At 41.9% G+C, this 7,040-nt stretch overlaps 1 protein-coding gene across 1 annotated transcript in view; it reads right to left on the bottom strand.

Moving 5' to 3' along the window:
• Nucleotides 1–515, bottom strand: part of PIK3CA (phosphatidylinositol-4,5-bisphosphate 3-kinase catalytic subunit alpha) — a 61,236-nt gene extending 60,721 nt beyond the window's left edge. The window contains exon 1 of the mRNA XM_020799047.3: nt 241–515. The gene's annotated coding sequence lies outside the window, so the exon portion shown is untranslated. The remainder of the gene's footprint in view (nt 1–240) is intronic.
• Nucleotides 516–7,040: the final 6,525 nt, after the last annotated feature.

A 7,040-nucleotide genomic window follows, 5' to 3' on the forward strand; every position in this document is an offset into this window, starting at 1 on the left:
AAATTTCCTCTCAAGCCATCAAATGCCCAACCGTGGAGTGTGTATGGGGGGGGCGCTTGTCGAGGAGGCAACGACTCCACAAGTGCGAGTTTCCTCATCCGAGCCGGTTCTTTCTCCGCCACTCTCTTGTCCCAGGACCAAAATCCAACCCCCCCCCGCCGAAAAAAACACACCACACCTTTAAATAACCGAAAACGGGGGAGGGAAGAAAGAGGGGAAGAATAAATGCTTATTTTGTACCTCTGCCTCTGGACGGGATCCGAGGGGTGTGTGTGTGTCTGTCTGTGTCGAGGGGCGAATGAGGGGACCGGAGACACCCCAGCCGCCGAGAGACGAAGAGGAGCAGCAGCAGGAGGAGGAGGAGGAAGGCGGGGAACAGGACTTTTCTTCCTTGGCGGCCGCTCTTCGCTTCGGTCCCCCCCTCAGTCGCCGCCGCCGCCCCCCGAAGATCCTAGCGGCGGGTCGTTCGTCGGCGCGCCCCCGTTCCTCGCTCTCTCCGCGTTTGACAGCAAGAGAGGGTGTGTGTGTGTGTGTGTGTGTGTGTGTGTGTGTGTGTGTGTGTGTGTGTGTGTGTGAGAGAGAGAGAGAGAGAGAGAGAGAGAGAGAGAGAGAGAGAGAGAGGGTGGTGGTGGGAAAGAACTTGCGCTCCGGGTTCGTTCTCTTTCCCTTCAGCTGACGGAGCCGCGCGGGATTCGTCGCGGCGCGCGCCCGCGGGCGCCCACCCAGGCCCTGGGGTCGCCCATTCGGGCCCCCCTCTCTCTCCCTACCTCCCCCCCACAACACCCCTCTCCCCACAACAACCCCCCTCAGTGACTTAACTTCACCCGCTCACTCGCTCGTCCCTTCCCCCCCTCTTTTTCTTTCCTTCCTTCCTCCACCTACCCACCAAACAGCACCCAAACAAACAATATAGAGATATAGATACACACACACATATATATATATACAAACACACACAACACACACACACCCAGAACAGGAAGCAAGGAAAAAAAAGAAAAAAAAAACAACGGTAACCCCGGATGTAGACCGGCCCGCCTGAGACGGAAGAAGGGAAAAGGCAGGGAAATTACACAGGCGCCCAGACAGACATAAACAAGGACCTGCTCCGAACTACGCATGCGCCGGGGACGCCCCGGTGGCGAGGAAGGGAGGGAAGGAAAAGATTCCGTTTGGAGCGCGAGCTCCGCGTGCCCCACCCCCCTGCCAGCCGTTGTGAGGAAAGCGGGGGAGGCGCGAGGCCGGGGGAACGTGAGGATATGTCAGGGGTGGGGACTTGAGTGGCGGGGACCAGCGGTCAACAGGGACTTGAGTCGACCCATTTTTAAAAAAAAATAATATGAACTCGGAAACCACCCACCCCTCCTTTTTTTTCTGGAGGGGAAGCTTGCTTTTCATAGGGACTCGAACTTGGGACTTGGGACCAAAGACTCGGATTCAGACTTGGGACCAAGGACTCAGATTCAGACTTGGGACTGCCTCCGAAACACTTGTCAACATCCCTGGGAGAGGGTCTTCTTGGGTTATTGCCAGGATAACAACAGTCGTAACCCCCTCAAACCCCCCTCAGTAAAATGTAGTAATCTTGGCAATTTTTTGTGCCTTGCAGGGTTACTGGCAGGTAGAAATTCAACAGCTGGAGTGCTCCACACCTCTGTTTCTCCATGCAAGAATCCCAAAGGGCTGGAACAGGCTCCTTTCCCATCTTTTTTTCTTACTGTTCGGTGCACCAGCACTTAACTGCTTTTTAATTAATTTATTTTAATTGAGCTACTGGACCACGGAGCTATCCTAGGAGAAGGCGCATTGTTAAAATTTTGCCTACCACACATACATGCTAAAGGGAGGCAGAAAATATTCCAAGCAAGGATACTTCTATATTTAATAAATTTCCAGAGACAGTTTCTTTTAATGTGCTGCTTCTCTCCACGTATGGCTATGCTTAATGCCAGACAAGTTTTGATATCATGAAAATAGTACTAGTCATCTTGTGCTGAGTCGCCAAGAGTCATTGCCCATTATTTCACAACATTTTTATATATCTGTGTGTGTGTCCGGCAAGGCCAAGTTTAGGAGAATAATTATACCATCTCATGACAGATGCCATCAGGTAATAAAATATATGACTGTTAGTCATGTGTATCGAGTGGGCATCTAATCCTGGAAAATTACAAAAGACCAGGCTTTTGTAATTACTGTACAAAAATTACAAAAGACTTACAGCACAGCCTGAAAATACTTTTATAGAAATTGACAAGGCTTACAAAACAAACAAACAAACAAAAACTCAGTTACTACACAGCCTGAAAATATTGGGGCTGTTCATCTTCTAGAAGTTTAAGATCTAGAGGTTAGTTTAGGGACAGTTCCTTAAAAGACAGGTCTGAAGGATGCAATTTGTCAGTTGTTTGAGCATGATTCGGATGTGTAACAGAGAGGGTAGACATACTGAGTCAAAGAATGAATGACGTTTATCTAAGCTTCTGATTCTCTTTTGTTCAGGTACAACATCCCTTGAAATACCAGATGCTGGGGGCCCAACAGCAAAGATCTGTGTATGGAGCCATCTAGCATCTGTTGAAAATAAGATTTTGGACTAGATCAGTCCTTGATCCGGGCAGGATTATTTCTGCTCCTTAAGGATTATTAGTTGAAGAACATAACAAATGACTTTGAAAACACACATGAAAGTTGCAGCCTGTTATTTGTCCTCACCATGTAATGTTCAGGTATATTGCCTCAAATAATTGATTTTCCACTTAAACTGTCTGAGACCCTACCAGTAATAAGTTACTGTTTTGCACTATAATTCCCAGCTCTTCCAACCAGAAAATAACTTCCTAGTTCAGGTTGTAGAAAATCACTGTTGATATAACCATTGTACATGTGTTTATTCAATATTCTTAAAACTTATCTAAGCAAGTGTAATGATAGTTGAATAATGGAAGAGCTAATTCTGGGAAGTTGTTTCCTAAAGACCAATGGCCATGTAGTAAAATGAGTTATGAGGAAGTTGTGAATATAATACTCCAGTGTTGCAGCTGTTTGATGCTTTTTAATTGCAGTACTATCATACTTCGGGCACATTAAGAGAAGACATGAGTCATTGGAAAAGGCAATAATGCTGAAAAAAGTTGAAGGCAACTGAAAAAGAGGAAGATCAAGAAATCAATTGCCTCAATAAAGGAAGACATGGCCCTGAGTTTACAAAGCTGAGCAGGGCAGTTGACAACATCACTTTTAGAAAGTCACTAATTCATAGGGTCACCATAAAATGAAAGTGACTTGACAGCATATAAGAGCAACTGCCATGTCTCTGTTACAGTATATGGAATTCTGGGATTTGTAGTTTGGGGAAGTACTCAGCATTCTCAACTAGAGGGCTCCACTGACCTTCCCCCAACGACAATATTCAAGTTCTTTAGCACAGAACCCTAAATAGCTCATTGAAGCACAAATTTTAGGATTCTGCAAGATGGACCCATGACGATAGAGGTATTGAAAGCTAAAATAGTGAAGTGCAAATAAACACTACCCTCCTGATAGTCAGGAAATTAGCGAAAACAGAATTATACAAAGCTGCCTCCAGTAACCTATCTCCTGGATGATATTATTTTTTATTTTGTTCTTTTTCTATTAGTTTTAGATTTACATTGGTGAGCCACCATATTATTGTGTTGGCATGTGGGGGTCATGTGGAGTTCTAAGTTTTAATTTTAAACTGCTCAGAGTAGTGTTTCCACTAAAGGGCAGTAAATCAAATAAATAAATATGTACATACATACGCACGCACGCACACACAGAGAAAATTAGCTATTTGGTGATGGAGTGTTTGACTAATGTCCAAAATTCTGTTTGATTAATGAAGCATATTATCTGTAGGCAGATATTTAAGTCTGTGGCTAGCATTCATTGTGTTGTATTGCATTAAATATGCTTTAATATCTCACTGAATAATATTGCCAATTGAAAATACTGTACCCATTGTGATTTTCGATACTGAGGATGATGACATTTCAGTAGAGATAATCTCTGGATGATTCCAATTGGGGGTCATCTTTGTGACACTTAAGTGTCACCTGGCATATGACAAAATTTAATTTGTATGCCTCCCTGTTACATTCAGCAGCAGCCTAGCGTGAAATTAGAGGTTAATCATTTCCTCTGTGTCTGCTTAAAAGAAAATGTAAATAAAATCTAAGTCCCTTTGTAACTCCTCAAGAATCCATTATCATCACCACATGGATCTTTCTCTGGAAATAAATCTTGCAAGATGTCTTTGCTACAGTGGGAGGTTCTTTGCCTTTCCATTTCTAATTGATTGCTGCCATCTAGTGATGCACTTCAGGATACTTTCTATAGTCCCTAGGGTTGTGCTTTCAGAGTAGTGTGAAATTGTTGAATTGCAGAGCAAGGACACTGGAAATAGTGAGAATGGCTATGTAAATACCAAGCATTTAAACAAGAAACACAAAACAAAACAAACACAAATAAAGACGTTATGGCATCTGAAAGAAAAACTGCTATATAGTATTTTACTGTAAGCTTTCATGAAACATGCCCACTTTGTTAAATATCAGTCTGAGATAGCATGGTAAAATATTTAGGCAAGACTCTATAGGGACAGTGATGATGAGGTGTTTTTCACATCTAGTAACGATTTATGACACCTCTTTTGTACTCGGTTCTTTTGAAGATTGATTCTGAAAAGAAAAACTGATCAATTTATTTATTAAAGGAAACAACAGCAGAAAGTGTAGTGTAGTGCTAGTGTAGAGAATAAAAAAGTGTTTTAACTATCTTGAGTACTCTGTGTTTTCTCAATAACTGTTAGAACTCTGTTATTAAGGAGGCCAGCATAATTGTTAAATGGCCAATGATGTGAAACAGAAAGGTTCAAAGCATGACAGATTATTTAAAGACGTTTAATCTTGTAGGGGTATTGACATTGATGTGCAGCTATCTTGGTTCATTCTTCACTCTCAGTTATGTGTGCTCACACCCATTTAACCGCCTCTATTCTACGTCCACTATTGTTACAGTAAATATCTTTCAAGACCAAACATTGCAATGAACTCCACATGTTATAAATGAATGGTTACATTGAGCCAAAGATGCTGCTGCTTCAGTTCTGTCAATGTACAGTGGCCTCACAAAGTCTTTTAAAGCAAGAAAGTTGTGGCTTCTCTTGTAGACCCCCCCCCCCAAGGAAATCTTGTTCATGAACATTTGTTCAGATCCTAACCCCTACAAGATTAAACGTCTTTAATTTACCATCTTTACTCTCCCCTATTCAATGGGCTCACCTTTAAAAGTTAGAGGGCTTTACTATAGCCATAATGATAAAAAGAAGGAAACAGGTTTCTTCTTTCGGCCTTTTAAAAATGCACATCTTTGACTATGTCAAATTTCTTCCAGCCTGTTATGGGTGGAAATGGGCTGCTGCAATTCAGCTTTTTTTCTGGGATTAAATAGAACTATGATAATATTCTCAGTTTTACTTCATGACACAGAAGTACGGATTTTAATACAGGTAGCTATATTAAAAAGAGAGAAGCATTTGAAATGTGGATTCATAATAGGGTGATAGGAATTTCTTCAATCAATTGGCTGGCCAACAAAGAAGTACTGAAATGAATGAGTCAAGACCAAGAATATATAATAAACACATAAAATGCAGAACACTATAATACTTGGATCACATACTAGAAACAGGAAGGAGAGGTTGTTACAACTATTCATTCATTGGAAAAAGTGCAGGAAGAAAAATATTGGCTAAAGAACTTAGGAAACTGGTTTGGCTGCAGCATAGCATCATTGTGTTGCCCTATTTCATCCAAAGTTCAAGGAACCATGATGGATCCAGCCTTTGATAGGAGAGGAACAAGAATGTGGTGGTAAAGCAGAACAACTGAATTAGATGCAAATAGAATAATCCATTTATTAAAACAAAATATAAAGAAGCAAAGTAGTCTTGTTCAGGATTAATGCTTGGGAGGGAAAACTTTCTTGAGAAGAAAGGATAGGGCATGGCTTTTTTCCCTAAAGAAGTTTTCTATGAAACACAAAAAACAGGGATTGCAATTCCACCTAATAAAGGTATGGATGTTGTGCCATTTGAAGCTTTTCTCCTTCAAAACAGTTGCAAGCTATCCCTATTGCAACACAAAGTGTTTTAAGATGGTTTGTTCTTGATTTGACAAGCAAAAGACATCAACATTACAAATACAATCTCCTCATTTTGTTTATATGAACCTCCCCTGCCACTTGCCTTTTTTACACTATCCTTACAGAAGGGGAGGTGATTATGGGGATCAGTGAAATAGCAGATCCAGTGCTCTGAGGGACTATGTCCATGGCATGACTCAATTATCCCACACACTATACCAGAACACAGACAAAGTTCTAACTCCTGTCTGAAGGTGCCAGCCATGGAGACTGGCAAAACATTAGGACGAAAAACCTCCGGAACATGGCCAAACAGCCTGAAAAACCTACAACAACCATAAATGACATTTATTTATTTAAACTATTTTTACTCTGCCTTTCTCCTTAAAAAGGACCCAAGGCAGCTTACACCATTAAAAAGACAACATTTAAAAGCAAGAACAGTAAGTACACAAATATTTTTAAACAACTAAACAAATTTTGCATTTTTAATGGCAAATAAAATCAATACTAGAAAAACATTTTAATACAACAAGACTCAACAATCCATTTAAAAAAACCTCTCCGAAACAATCCGTCACTAAGGAAAGGCCTGCCTGAAAAGATCTTTGCCTGCTTGCAGAAGGACAGCGAAGATGGGGCCAGCCCAGCCTCCAGTGGGAGGGAGTTCCAGAGTCTGGGAGCAGCCACAGAGAAGCCCCTCTCCTGTGTCCCCACCAGATGCATCTGTGAGGATGCTCCTTCTATAGTTGGCACTATGGCATCCCCTGTCATCACCAGCTCATGGTGATGACAGGTGATACCATAGCCCCAACTACAGAAGGAGCATCCTCACAGATGCATCTGGTGAACAGGCAAATAAAAGCCATTTA

This window comes from Pogona vitticeps, chromosome 3 (assembly GCF_051106095.1).
Source record: "Pogona vitticeps strain Pit_001003342236 chromosome 3, PviZW2.1, whole genome shotgun sequence".
Classification (NCBI taxonomy): domain Eukaryota; kingdom Metazoa; phylum Chordata; class Lepidosauria; order Squamata; family Agamidae; genus Pogona; species Pogona vitticeps.